Source organism: Diospyros lotus, chromosome 3 (genome assembly GCF_014633365.1).
Source record: "Diospyros lotus cultivar Yz01 chromosome 3, ASM1463336v1, whole genome shotgun sequence".
NCBI lineage: Eukaryota > Viridiplantae > Streptophyta > Magnoliopsida > Ericales > Ebenaceae > Diospyros > Diospyros lotus.
The window spans coordinates 19,534,026-19,556,826 of NC_068340.1; positions in this window are offsets into that span (position 1 = coordinate 19,534,026).

The following is a 22,801-nucleotide window of genomic DNA, read 5'->3' on the forward strand; positions in this document are numbered from 1 at the left end:
AAAAATATTTTAATTAAAAGCTAATTTTATTCCTTCTTCAGTCATTGTTCTTCAAGTACTCTTAGTGCTTTATTTTTATTACTTTTTTTTTTCTCTTTCTTTATCTGTTATACTTTTTTTTCTAATTAATTTGAAGTCATAAAATCAAATATCTATAAAAGAACTATATTTTAAAATAGTTAAAAAAAGTATATTAATTTTGAAAATTTTATTATTCAGCGACAAGCAATCACCCGTTGCTAATTCTCTTCCATTTGCAACGGGCAACTACAGATGATTGTTGATTTTGTTTTGCTCTTATGAAATATCATAGAAGTGTTAGGGGAGGTGTTTTGATCTAGTTCCTCCACCACCGTACGTTTAGATTCAAGTATATCACACTTTTTTGTTATTAGAAAAATCAAAATACTTTCTTTCTGATTCAAGGAACAACTCTTAAAGATCTTATTTCTTTTTGGAATATACAAGAGCTAGTGAAACAATCAATCTATTGATATTGGAAAAGTTAAAGGAGTCTTCAAATATATCATTTATGGGTCTAATGGAATTCATAGGTATAGAAAGAAGCGCTATGAAATAGAGATTTTTTTTATAGCATATTTTGATTGCTAATACGATATATAAGGATCGCTACTACAAAGAGTATTACACCATTGATCGTGAAATATTGATTACTTGTTGAATCCTGTGAATTGCGTGAAAATAGGATACTCCAAAATTAGGATTTTATTTATAATTTTTATATTATTTTATGTTTATTATTGAGTATAATATATTATTTTTCTATATATATATATATATTATTTATGTAACGCTCCGTTATTATGGTACGGTTATGTTATTATGTTGGGGAATTTTCTCTTATTTAAAATAACACTAATTTAAGGATTTAATTTGGTAGGTTGCAATGAAGGGGTTGGCTAGTCAAGCGAGGTTGAATATTCAAAGTCAAGAGAGAATAGAGCAAGTCAACACAAGGGTAAGTTTGGAAGGTGTAAAGTGGGATAAGAGGGCTTCTAATTAAAAGGGGATTAAGGGGTAAGAACAGAGGATTAAGGGACTTAAGTGGGCTGGATATTTAGCAATTAAATTAAAATAAAATGAGGGAAGTATAAATAGAGATGAATTAAAAAGGGAGAGAAGCATGAGGCGATGGAGAGCTTCAGGAGAAAGAGCTTCTAACTGCTAGGGTTCTTCCTCTTCTTCATTCCCTTCTTCTTGCGGTTGCTAAAGGTCTCAAGGGAGGAATTCAAGGTATGGAACCTATCTATTAGCCTTTCTTTAGCTTAGGATCCAGCTTGTCACCTGTTTTGTAGCTAAGAGGAGCTGGAAATTCCCATTTATGGCAGGTTACGTGAGGAGTTAAAGGTCATAAAAGGCTAAAGGGTGTTAGAAAAGCAATCTAAGGCAAGTTCTAATCCCTACTTATGGTTTTTGACCTGGAATTTCAGTTGTTAGAAAGGATTTCGACCTAAACCCTCTGTTTTTGGAGAAAATCTCTACCTGCTTGTAACATACTTGCTTTTCTTCTTTTAATCTCTTCTTTAACGTTTCCAAGGGGATTTTCTCTCCCCAATTTTGCTTGGGAATGATGCGTTTTTGTTGGGGTAAAGATTAGGCAAGAGTTTGAGCCATCTTGCCTAGGTTTCGTGTGAGGAAAGTAGGGGAGTCGAGTGTTTTGGGGTTCTGTCTGTCAATAGATTGGAAGCAATCTATCGACAGATGCCAAGGCATTTGTCAACTAATAGCCCCCTATTTTGGCTTAAAAGCCTTCTGGAAACTTTGATTCCCTTTTTTCTTCCTAGTGGTTCGAGTTCCCTTGTTCGTAAATGCATCCCATGCATATCATTCATGATTAAGTGAGTGAGCTAGCCTTATACACTTAAAGTGAAGGGATCCTACGCGTGTATCATGTGTATTGTTTCTTTTATTGAGCATGTTTATGAGCATAAAACATGTTATATGTGTGTACATGTCCCATATGGTGCTACACCGTCAAGCTCGGGTGGCTTGAGAGCTGGACTCATTGATTAGTGGTCAATTTTATAAAAATTTTATTATAATTTCATCCTTATTTTGATCTTAAAATGGTTTAAATTGAATATTATTATGCATTTTGTGATTGCATGCAAGTTTAAAAATATTAATATAAAAATATATATAATATAAAAAAATAAATATAATATATATAATATATGGATTAGAAGCCCAACACAAGGAAGGCCCAAATCCCACAAGTTGCTTATATCAAAGCTTACATCATCGCTTACATCAAGTCATGAAGTTTCAAGAACCACACTTTGGCTCGAACTTTTTGAGTAATTAGATTTTTTTTTATTTTTGTATTTTGAAATTAGGTATTTTGTTTTTCTGTTTATTATTAAATTAGATTTTTTTATATTTTTAAATTAGATAATTGAGTGGTCTCCATTGCATCTTGTGGGCTATAAATAGCTCACTTGGTTGCATTTGTAACCATCCAATTTTTCATATAATAAAAGCATAGTTGTGTTCTTAGAATTTCTCTCTCAAATTTTTAACTTTAGTTTTTCTATAGTTTTGTAATTCTTAGAATTTCTCTCTCAATTCTTCAAACTTTAGTTTCCATATAATTGTGTTATGTTATTCTTATTGTCTTTTAATTCTTCCCCGCCTATATGGTCGGTTAAATATTGTCTTTCAATTATACACCACCTATACGGTCGGTTAAATATTGTCTTTAATTATATATCGCCTATATAGTCGGTTAAATATTGTCTTTTAAATACTGTCCTTTGATTCTTGTCATTTAAATTCCTGCCAATTTATTTTCAAATAAAGATGAGTAGTTAAATCCAATCTTTGGTTAAGGTAAAGACAGTGTCCAATGCCATGATTCCCAAAGAAAGCCGCGCTTCAAATGTATAATATTAATCTGATTTAATTCAAGTAGTGTGTGTATAGTGCATCTTTGAGTTTGGATTGGAGCACAAGCCTAACTTAGAATTTTCATGCCACGTATAGAGATTGCTAGACCTAGAAATGTTTTCATACCCAAGCTTAAATGATTAATCTGTATCTATAAAATCTGTCTGTAGAATATAATTCAATTTATGGTAATTTCTTAACTTAAAATTTTCATGCCATGTATAGAGATTGTTTAAACAAGAATTATCATTATCTTCAACTAAAATTATTGACAGATCTACAAAACTTAATTTAGATGAATATTATTGATATTTTCTATTAAATTGGGAATTAATTGGTTTTGACACTAAAATTATCTTGACCCAAACTGCTTAAATTTAGTGTTAGTTTAGTTTTAATTCTTGTCTTTAGATCATCTTAATCACCTCCTAAAATCAAATCTTCTATGATTTTTATTTTCATCCATAAATAATCTCCCTGTGAACTGACTTGGACTCACCAAAATATAAATTTAAAATTGTACTACACGCACACTCGCACACTGGAGAGTATAATCGCCCTACACCTGCTTTAATAAGAGGATTGACGTTAGATGAATTTGGTTGTGGTTTTGATGAATAAATGTGCAGGGTAGTGTAGCAATCAGTTTTTGGCGCCGTTGCCAAGGAGATTAAATTTGGTTGAATTTTGTTGTTGTTTTATAGTTTTAAAAATAATTAAAAAATAATAATTAAAAAAATTATTTTCAAAAAAATATATATAAAATATATATTTGAAAAAAATAATAAAATAATAAAAAAATATAAATTAAAAAATAATTAAAAAATTAAATTAAAAATAATAATAAAAAAATTATTTAGATAACTTTTAGTTATTAAACAATGCAAGAGACTACGGTCAGGTATCATTATTGAAACATTAATTGATTCATTAGCATCATTATCCATTGTTGAATTGTCATTTTCATATTCTCTATGTATTAGTATTTTAGCATGTCTGTGTCTTCTAATGCATTTGGCCATCTCGATCTCAGTGAGGGGAGGTTTTCTTTTAACTAGAGTCAGAGGGATAACTATTATTTGTCAGGCTACATCTCGGATCTTTACACTGATTACCCCAGCTCCTATGACCATTGGAATTATCCTTGAAGCGATGACTCTATGTTTCAATCTCATTAACCTTTTCGTCCACCACCTCACCAATTCGAGTTAGAATAAGGGGTTAAATCTGATCCTTATCAAACTCATGATTTTTAGAGGACACCCTTCAAGAGTTTATGCAAGGTGAAATGAGTTTTAATGCACAAGTGGTCAAACTTCAAGAACAAATCACTAGGGCCATAGGTGACATTTTAGAACAATTGACCGAGTTTACACAAACCTTGAGCATGAGTGACCCTGGCGAGTTTCCAAACCAACCCAATCAAAATTTCGAGGTCAATGTCTTGAGGAAGAATTGTCATTCAATGCACCCATAGGTCAAGAGTTGGTACAATTTACACCCATCCCTAGGAATGATGAACCAATTGAGATACTTGATGACCCTAGGATGGTAAGAGCAATCGTAGAAGAAAAATTGGACCAAAATGATGTGAGAATGAAAGAAGCCTGGGAGAAAGAAGATGATAAAACCTCAGAGCCCAAATGTGAAAATATCATGGGCCTAGCCAAACTTGAGCCTAAATTTATGTCTTTTAAGCTAGTCTATATTATTGGGGATCAAATTAAACCAGCCATGTGTGAGATGTTTGTGCGAATTGATGTGCCATACTATGATATAATAAAACCAACACCTCCGGATGACATATTTTCAAAAGATGTATGTGCATTCATGAGAAAAATCAATTTACATAATTTTGAAGATAACTTTAAAAGTGATGTAATGAATGGGAGTTATTATACGATTAGGTAGGCAACAACTCATTTGATCATTAATTGGAAGAAAAGGAAAAAAAAACTCTAAAAAAAATAAAAATATATAATAAACTAAAATTTGTTTTTTAAAATAAAAAATAAATATATATATATATACAAAAAAAAAAAGAGAAAGAAAAGAGGGAGATAGACTTAACGTTGGTGGCAACCACTTTTCTTGGGTAGTGCAATCACACTGTCCTATAAAGGAAACAACACACTGCTCTATAAAGAAAAAGAAACGCCAAGTCTTGAAAAAGAAACGCCAAACGTTGAAAAAAGGAGAAGCCAGATGTGACCCTACACTCGTGGCACGCCTCGAGCCAAGTGGGGTTATTGGAATGATGACTTCCACTGCCCTATAAGAGACCCCATATCTGCATAAGGCAAGCCGCACTTCTTTGAGCTTAGTCTTCTCTTCTTTTTGTTGTTCTCCGATCAGGTACTCTCGTCCCTTTTGAAAGATTCATAGTTTTGTTTTACTTTCCTCTTACTATAGTTGTGTTTTAAAAAAAAAAATGGATCTTCACCTCTCAAAAATTCGCAACTATTATCCATCTTTCCCACAAAATGATTTGAAAAATATTTATGCCACTAGGTGTGAAAGACTTAGGCTTTTGATGTGAAAAAATATCCCTGAAGATATTCATTGGTTGATTGAAGCAAAAGTTCAATTTCTTGGCGAAACTTCACCTAGTTTTAAGCACTTTCCAGGATTGGGAAAGAGTAGTTTTTCGAAAAAATGAAGAGCAGAAAGATTAAATGGTTGTCACAAATGTGCTCGATAGACTTGTAACACACGATACAAATCTGTGGGGGTTACTTCCATAAATCGAGAAGATAAAATTAGTTTCATAAATGGTGAACTGAGTAAGGAGTCTTTGGGTGATATCCAATTGACTCTTGAGACGCATCCGTGCGGAATAGTGCAACGAGAACTTTTTTCTTTATGGACCCAGTTCAGAAGTGACCACCAACGCTATAGTCTTGGGAATCTGACTATAATTGACCATGTTTGCCAATTTCAAAGAAAATTGGATGGGAAGCTTATCCCCACTTCATAGAAGGTGTTTAAGCCATTTCTGGACGTAAAACCAGAGGAAGATGTGAGCCACAATCACAACTACTTGTGTATACACATGATTTTTGTTTGTGTTCATTTATTATTGAATTTCTATGTAGCTACTTTTGATCCCCAAACCTCTTTAACCAGTTTTACTTTCAAAGCATACATAAAGAACTAACATAAATGGAAGTCCAGCTAGTTCATTGAATTAATATCATATGTGTACTATGTGGCTCTCAACTTGGGAGCGATATTTGTTACACACTTGCAGCAAGCGAACTTAGCCTAAAATTGGGAGAGAAAAAAAAATTAATTTGGTCTATGGAGGGAGAAGTCATGGATTGAATGGATGTGTTTCACAAGCTGCACATCTTGGAAAATCATATGTGGTAGGTGTAATGCCAATCCCTTTGGCTGATCCACAGATTTTCGGGTTTACACGCGGTTAACTTATAAGAACCACTTCTATGTCTAAGCACATGGCTTGTAAGATTTATCAGTCAGATGCCTTCATTGCTTTACTAGGAGATTTTGGTACACTTGAAGAAATCTTTTATATAATCTCCTGGGCCAAGAGCAATCTCCATACCAAACCCATTGGACTTTTAAATGTTAACCATTTTTTTGATGGGTTGCTCTCTTTTCTTGATCAGGTTGTGGAACAAAAGTTTATTTCTCTTTCGACAAGAAAGATTCTCATTTCTGCATCCATCATTGAGAAGCTGCTAGAGAAATTATATGCTTATGTTCAACAACATGATCCTTACGAGCCTTGGATAGACTGGTCTAAGGCAATTGGAAGCAAGTGACAAAAGGGTCTGATTAATTTAGATTTATCCCTGTAAGGCAAGTCTATGATAAGATGGCAAAGTAAGGAGTACTTTTTGTACTCTTAAGACGCATCTCTTTATTTTATGACTTGCATGAATTTTTCTTATTTTGGTGTGGAAAGAAATATATATATATAAGGTATTCTCACTTGTTTGTTGAAGATTTAGTAGTTCACAGTAAACTTATAGACTTGTGGAGTTACAGATATTCCTAACAACCCTATTTTATTACTGTAATTCAAGTTGAGGGGAAGTAAGGTTTATTTATGAATTATCTGGTCCATGTTTAACTGTGAATTTGTAGTTGCATGCTTATAGTTTTGTGTGAATAGTTTATTGTTTATCTCCTCCTATTAAAAATTAAAAAAATTATGTGTGCTTTAAATAATGTTATCCCTAAAACTTTAGAGTTATATACTGATAGCCAGTTGAATTTGCAGTATGAATCATGAATACTTTAATTTCTTATTTGAAAACGTATATGTATAGAATTAGAATAGGTGATTTGCATGCATCGGGTGTTCAATAATTAGAAATTGGTTTATCGGTTATAAAGTCAAAAACAATGGTAATTAGCTGATTAACGCACTGCATGATCCCTCAATAGAAGTGGAGACTATTACCCGAGTGAGTGTTTGAGCCTAATAACCGTTGATTCTGAGTGAAATAACACTTACTCTAAATGCGCTTTATTGTTTATATCATCTATTTAATAGCTTCAAAACATCAATTTGCTTTGAATGTTTAGTATGATTGTAAATGAATTTGGCTAGTTTCAAACTCTAAATTAGTTGACTGAGTAACATCGTTTTGTAGAAACATGATAGGGGGATCAATTTCTTTCAATTTGGGCCTATTAACCTTTTTTTTTTTCTTTATATTAACCTCCATTGTTAGCCCATTTGAGCCATTTTTAAACACAATTTCTTTTCTTACCCTCATCTAAACCATAACCACATGAAGTTTGTCCAAACATAGTGTGTTTTTAGGAATCAGTCTATGTTGGTATTTTCATATAAAAAAAAGGAAAAAAAAAAGTGAAGTTCTCTTAAGCTATTCAGTACAAGTGTTTCAAAATAAATGATGAAGAAAACAATATGTCCACTATGATATTAGTGTAAAAACAAATCCCAACATACCCTCTGCACACTTTACCCTTTTCTTTGACAACCCATATTAACCTCATAGCCCCATTACAACCCAGTCTAGTCCCTCTTAATGCTATAAATCATGTGATCTCAAGATTCGAGTTCGGAGTAAGGAATTCTATTTAAATTCAGAAGATATTCATCTAGGGATTATTCCAGTCATGAAGCTATACCAATTTCTATGTTCTTTCATGAAAATACGTTCTTTATATTTGGGATGACACCGAGTTTAAACTTGTTTTGCATTTACTCTTATAACGGTGCACCCCCTTGTGTGTTACTACAACAAAAACAAGCATTAATGACCAAAAATTAGCGACGACAATAGTTTTGATCGTTAATGTTGTACTATTAACGACTAAATATAAATTCCGTCGTTATAAGATAACTTTTAAAGACAGGCAAAATAAGTCGTCGTTAATAAACCATTTTCCTGTTGTTATTGACTAAAATTTTTAATTCTAACTATGAAATAATAAAAAAAATTATTAAGATTTAAGTACTACTTATAATAATTACTTTATTATAATTATTATAATAATACAATATATCAAACTAATTAATTTATTATAATTATTAGATTTATAATATAATTATATTTTTAAATAAATATTAATTTGATATAATAATATAAATTATTTTATTACAATATTTTAGATTATTAATTCAAATTATTATTTTATTAATTATCATAATAATAAATTATTTTATTTTTATCAATTAAATAATTAATAATATTATTTGTATGCTCTATGTAGTTTGTTGTTGACTGCCTCTGCATCAGGTCTTGTTGACCGTTCTTGGGTAACGGTTGACCGCCTTGATTCACCTGTCGACCGATGTTTAAATTTTTTAACTAACTTATCGATCGATTCAGTGAACCTGTCAACCATTTTGATCGCAAACAACTTGTAACAACTAGTTTTTTAGTGCATTTAATGTAGCTCAACCAACTCCAATGGCTCAATTTTTGGTTTTTCTAGCCATCAACTATAAATACCAGACCAGTAGACCATTTAAGAACGTTAGAGGGATTGAATACTCAACTACCAACTACCAACTACCAAGATCATTCATTGTGCTTTAATTTTTAAATTTCTCTCATTGTCATTGTAAAGGCTTTGTGTATTTATTACTTATTATCATTTCAAGCCTTGTATATTGAGAGAACTTGCAACTAAAGGGGTAAACCCTTAGAAACTCTCATTTTTACTTTTTTGTATTTCTTCACATCTTTGTTAGAAGGCCTACTCATTGAGTAGGAGGTTTGTATTGCCTAGCCTTTTTGCTAGAGGGCCTATCTTGAAGATATATGAAATTATTTTCATATAGTGGATTAATTTTTTAAAATCCTTAGTAAGGAGTTAAGGTAGTGGATTATGCTTAGATCAAGCCGAACCACTATAATTTATTGTGTTCATCTTGCGTTTGTGCTCTTATTCTCATTGTTGTTTTGGGTGCACTATCTTGATATTTCTCATTTACATTATATCTTAATTTGCAACAAAAGACATCTATTTTACACTAAAATTTTAAGATATCCAATTCACCCCCCCTCTTGGTGTGTGCCTTAGCACATTATTCTTATCAAATGAAAGATCATAAACCTCCTTAACCATGTGATCTATCACTTTCACCACATTTAGTAGATGTTCCACTAACATCTGCCCACATATCTACCATATCCATCTTATGGATTATTGCATGCAAGTCACTATCATTTATCATTAGTATCTCATACTAATCAAAGGTAGTAACTCATGTATAAGTCTGTAATCGATTAATCATAGCCCAGTTTAGAGGAATTTGAGGGCTGGGAATACCTTTTTAAGAAATTCTTAATCCGAAAGTTTTTGTCACGTATTCTTAACACTGAAGAATAAAACTATCGTCAGGAAATTTAAGGGCTCATTCATATAATTGATTAGAGAGGTATAAATGAATATATGACCTTAAAATACGAAATCATATTTTATTATATTTGCAAGATATACATCATTAATCCCATAATACAATAACTAGATCCCATCTAAATCTAGTATTAGGGCACTAAAACTAACAACTTAATTGATTAATTAATTAGTTTTTTTACTATTAATTAACTTTAGACATAATTAGGATTAAGAGTGTAACATCCCGCTCGAGCGATAGGAAGGACCGGAACAATTTACCCTGATGGACCTACACGAACTTTCCAGGGGGGTCACCCATCCTTGGATTGCCCCAGGTCAAGCACGTTTAACTTGGGAGTTCTTTGCCAACATTCAGCCCAAAAGGTATCCAGCTGGTGTTGTTTCCTTTCTTACACTATCCTCGATATATACTAACTTCTCTGGGCTCTCGGGGTATTACATTCTCCCCCCCTTAAGCACATGACGTCCCCGTCATGCGACCTTACAACTGGTCCCAGACCTTCTCCCCTTGGGGGCTGCCATCTTAGAAGCCTGCCAGAAGCTGCTCCTTGTACAGGCCCTCAAGCCCCGGCGCCACTCCCCGCCCTCATCGGACCGCCTTCGCCAAGGGTCGGCTCTGATACCATTTGTAACATCCCGCTCGAGCGATAGGAAAGACCGGAACAACTTACCCTGATGGGCCTACACGAACTTCCCAGGGGGGTCACCCATCCCTGGATTACCCCAGGTCAAGCACGCTTAACTTGGGAGTTCTTTGCCAACATTCAGCCCAAAAGGTATCCAGCTGGTGTTGTTTCCTTTCTTACACTATCCTCGATATATACTAACTTTTCTGGGCTCTCGGGGTATTACAAAGAGACTTCTTGGGCCACCTAGATAACTTGAATTAAATCATCTACCGGCCTCTTTAAACTCATTTATAATGAATTACAAACTTTCATCATTATTTTTGAGATTTTATTTTACTTTTGTAGTATAATATATTTTGCTTGGTTTAACCATTTCTCAAAATAGCGACAATGATGGGGTTAATGGTAAGTTGCATATGAAACCAACACGAGATTGAAACCTATCATTTAAAAGTCACCATGTAACGATAAGATGACAACTAGTGACGCCCAGATCCTCAAACAATGAGAATTAACATTTGTCACCCAACATATTATGAATTGTGATGTGTCCAAGGTTTGCATTCATGTGGTACATGCCAAATTGGCTAGGCTTAACCTTGCATACGAATTGGACTAGGCTTGGCCTTTCAAACAAATTGGGCTAAGCTTAGCCTTAATGACCTAATAGGTTGAACCTCGCTAGCTTGGCCTCATGGATTGGCATTATAGTAGCAAAGACTCTCAAAACAATCTCAATGAATGATAAGGCTAATTTAAACCGAAATCCTCTCCTATAACTTAGGGGTTGGATTATGATAACTATAATCGTAAGAGAAATCTCCTAATATTTTTAGCTAAGATAATTGCTTCTAGTCAATAAAAATTGCAATGATATTATCCCCAACAAAGAATTCACCTGGATAAATATAAATAAAGTAGGATCTTTCCAAGCAGTAAGCATTCTCTAGCCTAGCTACTTTTCACATACTCTATCCTAACTCTCTATTTGACTTAGATTTTGGAGTGACTTTTCTAACAAGTTTGGGGGTAGTCCTTATTGACTTTTTCTTGCAGGGTTCATTGACCCAATGGTTACACTTGAACGAGATGTGCTCTACATCATCGATTGTGTTTCTAAAAAGTATATCGGTAGTCAATTCTTTGATAGAATTGAACTTATATGACATACACCAAGAGGGGGGTGAATTGGTATAATTAAAAAAAAATTCTTTTGAGAAGCAAAGATACTTTCAAATGGTGAAGAGTAAATATGGAATTTTATCAATGAACATTCAAAGTCAGTAGAAACAGAAATGCAAAGGAAGCAAGAAAAATATGGAAAGCAGTGAAGACATGTATTTATAGTGGTTCAGCTTTCCAAGCTTAGTCCACTACCTTAGCTATCAACTAAGGATTTTAAAACCAATCTTTACTCTCAAACCCCCTACTCAATACGAGCAGGTCCTCTAGTCCTTGACTAGGGAACTTACAACCTCCCAACTTAATGGGCCCTCTAGCTACCGCTAGGAAAAATACAGAGAATGAAATGGAGATTCTAAGAGTACAACTCTTAGTTACAAGCTCTCTCTTTAAATGTAAGATCGAGGCTTAAAAGTAATATAACAGTAAAATATCAAAGCCTCTTAAATGAACATACAGAGAGAAAAGTTAAAGCTCGATGTAACAGTGAAGGCACGATCGTTCAAGATATTCAATGTGTTTCAGCAGCCTTCAATGCATCTTCAACCACCTATTTATAGTTGATGGTGGGTAAGTTTGAATTTTGGACCGTTGTGGGTGGTTGGGCGAGCATTTAATACGCCAAAAACTAGCCGTTATAAGTTTCTGTGAAACACATAGTCGACAGAGAAAATGGGTTAGTCGACTATTTTATCAAATAAAGCTAAGCATAGTCGACAAACAAAAAGAGATAGTCGATTATCTTTTAATACAAAAAACCCATAGTCGACAGATGCAAGTGAATAGTCGACATATGAGAAAATGTGAAGAAAATTTTGAATTTACAGAACAAAAATAGTCGACAGATGAAAAGCCATAGTCGACTATCCTTACTTGATAGTCGACAGACTAAGAAATAGTCGACAGATGCCTCACATAGTCGACAGATCAAACCAGCATAGTCGACTATCCTTATACATAGTCGACTATCCTTAACAGCATAGTCGACTATTCTAAGGCATAGTCAACAGAATGAAACACATAGTCGACTATCCTTTTGAAAACATAGAAAACTTTAACAAATCCACATTTTGATCTTTTTGAAGGCAAGTTGAGATTATCAAAAATATATTTTTAAAATAAATATCACTCAACCAAACTCAATATTTCTTCTATAGGATTTCATATCTTGCTTCAAAATTCACATATTAAAAGCTATTTTCTCATTTACATAATCCATGCCTTGCTTCATTTTATAAAAATTATTTTCTCATCTATGTAATCCATATTGTAGAGATTGATTTTTATATAGTCATTATCAAAACCATTTTATTATTAAGAGTAAAATATCATTCTTTGCGTCATTAGATTGATTATTTGATTAGTTCTTTACTATTAACAAATTTTGAACATAACTAGGATTAAGAGACATCTTGGGTCACCCAAGTAACTAGGCTTAATTCATCCATGGCCTCTTCTAAACTCATCTTTGATGAATCACAATTTTGTTTTTATTTTAGATATTTTTTTTATCAGAAAGATAAATATGTATAAATATAAACAAACTATACAAGAACGCACTGGGCAACCCCAGGCGAAACAAGGCATGGAGCCAATTACATACGACCCAAAGCTAGAGATTCAAAATGAACTAAAACATAGAGATACATGGTAAATATTACTTTGTATACATATGTTTTGATCCTCCTAATGATGTTTTACTTTGGATATTTGATTCTACGTTTGGAATTCAACTAATTTCATTGGGTTTATCATTTCTCAAAATAGCTACAGAAATGGAAATGATAGTGAGTGAATATAAAATCGACATTGAACAATTAAAAAACTACTACAAAACCACGAAATGACACCAAGTAATTAGAAGTGACCATGAAACCACAGGATGACACCTAGCTACATCTAAATTCTTAAACAATGCACACTAAACAACATCACTTAACACACCAAGAATTGATTATTTAATTCTTTTTTCCATTTATCAATTTTAAAATAATTATGATTTAGAGCCATCTTGTGTACCCAAGTAACTTGGCTTAAATCATCCATAGCCTTTTCTAAAGTCAACTTTGATTATTCACAAACTTTCATCATTATTTATGATATTTCTTTTTACTATTGGAATCCAATAGATTTCACTTGGGTTAACATTGTCTCAAATTACTTACAAAAATGGGGTTGATAGTGAGTTGCATATAAATCTAGCACCTAGTAATTGAAAAGTTATTGAGAAACCATGAGATGACACCTAGCAATTAGAAGTCCATATAAATAGCAGGAGATATATTTAATGGTAAAAAGTCAATATGCCTCATATCAAAATGGGATCAACTACAATTGCAACTGCCTTTAAATCTCAAATCCATTTATGGCAAAAAAGTTTATTTTTTCCTATATTATATGCCATAGTCAAGGTTAATATCTTCTTTTTTTTTTTTGTTGAATACTTGAATTTTCAAAATCTTCCAACTTAGTACTTACCATTAATAGTCTTTAGCCAAACTAACTATTAACTATTAATTTAGTACTTACCATCCATTATATAGGCTCTTGATTGTTTGATGTCAACCGCGGCTATAAACAATTTAGTTGAAAGTTTTCTCAAATTAACAATTAGTTTATCTATTCTGTCGATCGATTTGTTAAAAAATGAAAAAATTATTGATTGATTTCTAGTTATTTGACCTTTTTGTTGTAGAAATTTAAACGACTAATTGTACTTGACCTCTGCAAGTCAAATTTCTCAATCATTTTGACTCTAATGACTATATTTATTGAAAAAGGAAATAAAGACTATAAATAGAAGAAGATTTGAAGCTTAAAGAGAGAGATTGACAAATGTCCTTTGATATCTTGCACAAATTCCTACACTAAATAATATATTAGGTTAAAGGCAATGAGATATAGAAGAGATCTTATCATGCCTCTATATAGTTTTTTATCAACAGATTTTCCACTATCATCTTTGTCGATCTTGATTGATGTACTCATTGGGATATCTATGGATTTAACATCATCGATATTGTATTTATTTAAAAATCTTTAATATATTGGATTGAGAAATGAATATTCCATCTTTTAACTGTTTTACTTGCAATCCTAAAAAGTAATTCAATTCTCCTACCATACTCATTTCAAATTCAACCTGCATGATGGCAAAGAATCACTACAAAAAAACAGGCATTTAGCGGCGATTTTTTTTGCATTTAGCGGCGATTTTTTTTGCATTTAGCGGCAGTTTTTAACCGCCACTAAGTGATTTAGCGGCGGTTTTGAAAACCGCCGCTAAATCAGCCGTCGCGGAGCATTTAGCGACGATTTTGACCAACCGCTGGAATAACCGCCGCTAATCACATTTTTTTGCGACGGTTTTAAAACCGCAGCAAAATTAGTGATTTAGCGACGGTTTATAAAATATATAGCGGCGGTTTTCCAACCGCCGCAAAAATAAAAAAAAAATAAAAATTTTAATTTTAGAAAAAATTAAAAATTTTAATTTTAGCGGCGATTTCTAAAACCGCCGCAAAAATAAAAAAAAAATAAAAATTTTAATTCTAAAACCGCCGCTAAAATTAAAACAAAATTAAAAATTTTAATTTCTTCCACCCGCCCGTGCCGCCCAGCCACGTGGCTGCATGTCCGTGCGCCACGTGGCGAGGCTGGAAATGCCTTCTCTTCCCTAGAGTTTCGATCCCGCAACCTCCACTGTGCGCAACCGTCTGACCTGCCAAGCCCCCTTGTTAAATAACCACATATATAAATTATATACCAAAACAACCACTACTTTCCATAATTATATTTTATATTTTTTAATATAAATTAAAAAACATTAATTAATTTATTATTTTTTGAAAGAGTAAAGGAATAAATTAAAAATAAATTAATTGAATTAAATTAACTAAATTAATTGATTGATTAAAAATAAAAAAATATATATTTTTAAAATTATTAAAATTTTGTTAAATTTATTTTTATTTTTATTTTTTAAATTAAATTTTTAATTAACTAGTGGTGAACCCATGTGATATATGGGAGAGTTTAATTTAAAAATAAAAAAATAAATTTATTATTTTAAATAATTTTAACAAAATTGATAATTATAATTTTTTTTTAATCTTTAATCATGTTGAAAAAATTTAAGTTTACTTAATTATTCACTATTCAATATACTAATGAAAAACACTTTTAATTTAATATACTGTCATTCAATTAATATATTAAAGAATAATTAACATATTAAATAGGTCATTTGAGAAAATACTTATAAATTTTTTTATTATATTATATTTATTTATAAATAAATATTTTCACTTAAAAACGTTCATTATTTTCTATTTATTATATGATAATTATAAATATAAATTAAAACTCTTAAATATGAGTAAGAATAAGTTTTTTCAATAATAACAAAATTTAAAAAAAATTAATTTTGATTTCTTCCATAGTCTTAAAAATGTGATACTTTAAATATTAATTAGCATTGAAAAACCGTAGCATTTGACAACCTTAAATAATTTTTTATGAATTTGTTAAGACATCACATTTTCAAAACTATAATATAATTATTAAAGTAATTAATAATTAATTAATCACTACCTTTAATTTAATGCAAGTTTTTGAGGGAAAAAATTCATCATTGATTGATACTTGGAAAAATACTTTATTTGACTATCATATTTTAATATTATATAAATATACATAGAATAAAGATATAAAAATAATATTTTAAATAAATGAATAATTTTCTATGACTTAATTAATAGTTTAAGTTGTCTATTAATATTTCTCATAAAACTCATGCAAATTTAATACAAAACAATTAGCATTGAAAAACTCATATATTTAAAATTTATTATTAATTTTACAATAATTAGTACATATTAATGTAAATTATGTAAATTATTAATGTAATAAGTACTAAATGCAAATCATTAATGCAAGTTTTGGGGGAAAATTTTATTACTACTTATTATTTCAAAGCAATTGAAAATTTTAAATTATTAATGCAAATTACAAAATATAAATTATTAATACAATAAGTATTAATTGCAAATCATTGATTAATGCAAGTTTTGGGAGGAAATTTCTTTTTTCAAGACTATCCTACTTTTAAATATATAAAGATGAAAATTACAAAATGTAAATTATTAATGCAACAAGTACTAAATGTAAATCATTAATGCAAGTTTTGGGGAAAAATTTTATTACTACTTATTACTTCAAAGCAATTGAAAATTTTAAATTATTAATACAAATTACAAAATGTAAATTATTAATACAATAAGTATTAATTGCAAATCATTAATTAATGCAAGTTTTAGGAGGAAATTTCTTTTTTCAAGACTATCCTACTTTTATATATATAAAGATGCAAATTATAAAATATAAATTATTAATGCAATAAGTACTAAATGCAAATCATTAATGCAAGTTTTGGGAGAAAATTTTATTACTACTTATTACTTCAAAGCAATTGAAAATTTTAAATTATTAATGCAAATTACAAAATGTAAATTATTAATACAATAAGTATTAATTGCAAATCATTAATTAATGCAAGTTTTAGGAGGAAATTTCTTTTTTCAAGACTATCCTATTTTTATATATATAAAGATTTTGTAATTAATTTAAATTAAAATTTTAATTTCTTTTTAAGATTTTATATTTCTTTTTATTAATTTAATTCAATTTAATTTTAATTTTGAATTATTTAATTATTTTTAAATTTAGCTGGGGTTAAAAACCACCGCTAAATTAAAATTTTTAATAAATTTTGCGGTGATTTTTAAAAATCGCCGTTAAATTAAATTATTTAATGAATTTATAAGTTAATTTTAATTTTAAATTATTTAATTATTTTTTAATTTAGTCGCGGTTTTTCAAAACTGCCGTTAAATTAAATTTTTTGATGAATTTTGTGGCGGTTTCGAAAATCGCCGCAAATATTAATTTAATTTTAATTATAAATTATTTAATTATTTTTGAATTTAGCGGCGATTTTTCAAAAACCGCCGTTAAATTAAATTTTTTAATGAATTTTGCGACGGTTTCGAAAACCGCCGCAAATATTAATTTAATTTTAAATTTTAAATTATCTAATTATTTTTAATTTAGCGACGATTTTTTAAAAACCGTCGCAAAATTGAATGTTTTAATGAATTTTGCGACGATTTTTCAAAACCGCCGCAAAATGTTAAAAAAACCGCCGTTAAAATAGTATTTTGGGGCCGTAAAATTTCATTTTTTGCGGCGGTTTCAAAAATCGCCGCAAAAAAACCACCGTTAAAAATTAATTTTTTTGTAGTGAATTCTGTACATAGATGATCATTGGTTAATTCAAAAATAATTTCATCTACATAAATTTGAACTATGAGAATGTCCTTATTATTCTTTTAGATATATAAGCTTATATCCACATTACCTCTTTTGAATTCATTTCTTATTAGGAAATTGTTCAATGTTTCATACAAAGCTCTTGGTGCTTTCTTAAGACCATAAAGTGCCTTGGTGAGTTTGTAAACAAAGTCCTCATGGTATGGATCCTCAAAACCTAGAGGTTGTTTTACATAAACTTCTTCCTTTAAATATTCAGTTAGGAATGCACTTTTGACATCCATTTGATACAACTTGAAACGTTTGTTGCAAGCATAAGCTAGTAACAATCTTACAGCCTCAAGTCTAGCCATGAGTAAGGAGTGAGTTATTTTGGTAATTGATTTGATATTCGACTTTGTGTGTAGATTACAGGATACCTTGCATGGACCCTGGGAAACGAAGTTCTAGGTTGTCGGACTTGAATCTGGGGGCACTAGATTTAATTTGGTATCGTTGGGAGCATGAGTTACTCTTTGTAATGGGAGGAAGGCAACGTGAGGGTGAGCATATTGTAAGTTATCTTAATCGAGTAGACCAAGTATTCCAAGGGTCCTGATGCAAGAAATGAACCTTTTGTTTCACTATAGGGATTTTACCCCTATTGTAGAGTAGTAGGCGGAGATATGGGAACCATGTTGGGTACAGCCTCGTGACTCGACAAGAGTCAAGGTAGAGCTTCCATCTGAAGTTATGGTATGGGGTCTAACCTACCGAGGAAAAGAGTCAGTTGGGCTTAGTTAAAGTGTGAATGATAATGAAGACTTAGCTTATTTGACGAATGAGGCCACGTCCTATGCTGAGAAGGACAAAGGAGAGCACCACTTAGCAAGGATGTGCTCGTACTAGTATGAGGAAGACTGTGTGATGCTAGGTTGGATATTATGGGTGGCACACGTACTTATTTTCATTCTGCTAGCAGTGTGAGTGTGGGTTGTTACTGTATAGTGTATGTATAAATGAATGAAATGGAAGTTTTGTGTTAGTTCAACCCAAACCTACTTGATGGATATCTACTATGTGAATTTTACATATATGTGTGAAGGGATGCGTTGGAGTGTAAAGTCAAATCGTGATTCCTCCTATTGTAATTTCTATTTACATCAATTGATTAGAGTTTCTTAAAAATGAACCTTATGGAAAATCTTTTATGATGCAAATATTCTTGTGCACAATCTATCCACAGCTGCAAAGGTTTTTTAGCTTAATAAAAATGTTTTTATCAAATAACTTTACTGCATCATTCTTTAAATATTTTCATTATTTCAAAATATTTATAAAAGTAATCAAAACATCAAATTCACCCCCTCTTGGGTGATCCTTCAACTTCATTAATCTTCTTGAGCATCATTCTAAATCACCAAAGTTTTTACACTAAAACCTCATCAAGTGCCTAAACTTTTTCAAACTTAATCAAAATTTTAAAATCACCCAATTCACTCCCCCTTTTGGGTATGTGGTGCCATTGCTTACATAATCTAACACGACTATCACTAGCACATTCTTTTCCTTTACTCACAGTCTTAGTCCTTTCCATGGCTAAAATTTGAAGAAGAGTGGTTGAAAGATAAGGAATTACGAGAGAGAGAGAGAGAGAGAGAGAGAGAGAGAGAGAGAGAGAGAGGTCGAACCGAAGCAATTGATCGACTTGCCACTAGAACCCTTTGCATTTATAGCGGCTTACCATCTTACTTCCATTAGCAATCAAAACAGATAGTGGAGGAGTCTTATGCACTTCACATTCCAGGGCCATATATGTGTCTTCATCTAGGAAGTTATGGATGCTTCCACTATCAATGAGTACCACAAATTTCCTCTTCCCTATAATTCCCCTCACCTTCAAGACTTTGCCCGAGGCATAGCCTTGTAGGGCATGCATTAATATTTCTCCATCCTACTCCTCTTCAGCCTACCCTCTCTGTTCCTCTGTTTCTTCCATTTCCATTTCTTCTTCCGCTCTTTGTCCCTCAATTGTGAGCAACATCCTTTTACACTGATGCCCTAGGCCAAATTTTTCCCCACAATGAAAACAGAGGCCCATTTGACTCTTTTGTTCCACGATCTAGGCCTTTGTTAAGGGTAAGGCAGGTAATTTTCTCATTGTTGGGCCATTCTTCTACCATGGTTGATTACTTCCCTTAGTAATTATCCCATTGTTACCATAAGAATTCTCCTCTCTGCTTCCCTTAGGAGATAGTTAGTGCTTCCTTGAAAATGCTTCCAGATCCATCTCATGCAAGCAAGCTTGCTCTGCTACCTACCCAACTAATGTCAAGTATAGCATCTTCACCGTGGGACGAATTTGATCATCCAAACCACTAATGAAACTGGACACAAAGTAAGCTTCGTCTGGAGAAAGGTAGGACAATGATAAGAGATATTTAAGCTCTTCAAATCTTACCTGGTACTCCTCCACTATTCCCTTTTTCTTTAATTTGTTAAACTCTTCTATAACATCATTTTTGGTCTTTTCTCCAAAGTGGATATACAAGCCACTCATGAATTCCGATCAACTCCATTTCACTATTCCTTTGCACCAATTTTGAAACCAAGCATCCACTATATCATCAAGATAGGTTGCAGCCATATTCACCTTTTCTCTTTTTGCCACCCTATATTGATAGAACACCCACTCACATCTCTTAATCCACCATCTAGGCCTATCTCTTTCAAACGCTAGAATATCCATCTGCGATGTTGGGGGGTGTAGAGTGGTTTCCCCTAACTCCCCTGACTAAATTTTCCTCCTTTGCCTCTACTCGATGCCCTATTTCCACCTAGTGTTTGCCCCTCTGTCTATCCCTTGGCGTCATCAGAATTGGTGCTAACGAAGCTCTGGGAGGAAAATCCATTTAAAGGATGACGTTGTGTTACCGCGCAAACATGCTCAAGGAAGCGTTCAATTGCTGGCTCAATCCAACAAATTCTTCCTTAATTCCATTTATTTCCCTGTCCAGATTGGTCGTATTCTTTGACTAGCCCTGCTTGATCTCTTCTTGAGTCTGTCAGATCCTGATCTCCAATGTCTCTAGGTAGTCATCCACTTGTTCTAGGTTCTATCATATCCCAATTTCGATAGCATCCAATCGGGATTCCAATTGCTTTGCCCTAATACCCTCAACCATAACGTAATGCTCTGGCCAAACTGTCGGCTTTGATATCAATTGTCAGATCGAAGATCTAATTAGAGGACTCTTCTAGAATTATGGAAGAGGAAAGAAGAAAGAAAGAAAGAAAGATAGATAGATAGAGAGAGAGAGAGAGAGAGAGGGAGAGAGAAAGTGTGTGTGTGTGTGTGTGAGAGAGAGAGAGAGAGAGGGAGAGAGAAAGTGTGTGTGTGTGTGTGAGAGAGAGAGAGAGAGAGAGAATTGTAGAGGAATGAAAAGGGAAAAGATCTTAGGAATAATCCTCACATGATCCCTATCCTCCCAAAATAGCTTTATTTATAGGTAGCTTACAATCTAGAGAGTTCTAAGTAACTAACTCTCCACTCTTTATGTTAGTAATCCAAGTGGCCATGTGCAACTTAGGTTCTAATTACAATCATACCCCATGCTACCAATTACAGTTGTGCCCTTGGACTGTAACATTACTATTGTTTTCTATTTCTATTTTTTGTGTTTTGTTCCTGTTCAATCACATGTTGATTTTAGGTCACGATTCTAATTTTTAGTTCAGATTATATTTTATTTTATTTGTGGGTCTGGGTTAGGTTTTGATGTCTATCGAATTGCAACTAATTTCAAGGTCTAAAACAAAAGCCTTATGTTAGCCATTTTTGAAACCTAAACTTGTTCATTAAGTGAGGCTTCAAAAAAAAAAAGAAGGAAATCCATAACAAAAGGGAAAATTAAAATTAAAAGCATAGGTAATAAAAAGCCTTTCTCATCCCCTTTTGCGCTTTGTGTTCGTAACCCTAGCGCAAAACCTTAGAGAGAAAGGGAAGGAAAAGACCACTTGATCTTCCTCTCTTTCAACCGCCGACTTCTTTGGTGGCTTTCCTCTCCAGTAATCAATTTGAAAAACCCCACTTTGGCCTTCCTTCTTCGATAAAATGTCATCTCTTTCGCTCTCTTTCTCAAACCCCTCCCCCCAAAACGTGCACCCGCGTGTGTGATTGTCTCAAAATGCAACTCTTCTTCTAATTGCACTCAATTTTGGCAGCAACCCAACTTCACGATTAAATTGTGAGTTGCATGCATAACGACGCGTACATAGTGATTAAACATATTTTTCCTAAAATTATTATTTTTAAAATTAATTCTCAAGGTTATTACTTTTTTTATATATATTTTGAGTTATTTGTATGAAAATTCTAAGGCTACGTTCTCTTTGCATTTATAATTTTTAATTTTAATTTTTAAATTTATTTTCAATTTTCTGTTTTGATAGTTTATTTTTAAAAAATTGAAAACGTGTAATTTTTATCATTTTAAAAAATATTTCTTAAAACAAAAAATTAGAAAACACCTTTACTTTTTAATTTTGGGAAAAATTATTTTATAATATTTTATTTAATAAATTTGATTATTAAATAATAAAATTAACTCTTTTTAATAAAATTTTACTATTAAAATAAAATAATAAATTGATTAATAAATTGTTGACATCTAAATGAAAATTTATATTAAATATTATTATACATACTATGTGTAATATACTTAATAATATACTATATATTATCTTATATTTTTAATTATAATATATATATTATATTTTTTAAATTTTAAAAAGTATATAATTTTTTTTTTAAATTTTTTTTTTTCCTTCTTTCCTTTTCTTCCCTTTTCCTTTTTAGAGATAAAACATGAAAAATGGATTGTGTTTTTCATGTTTTGGACTTA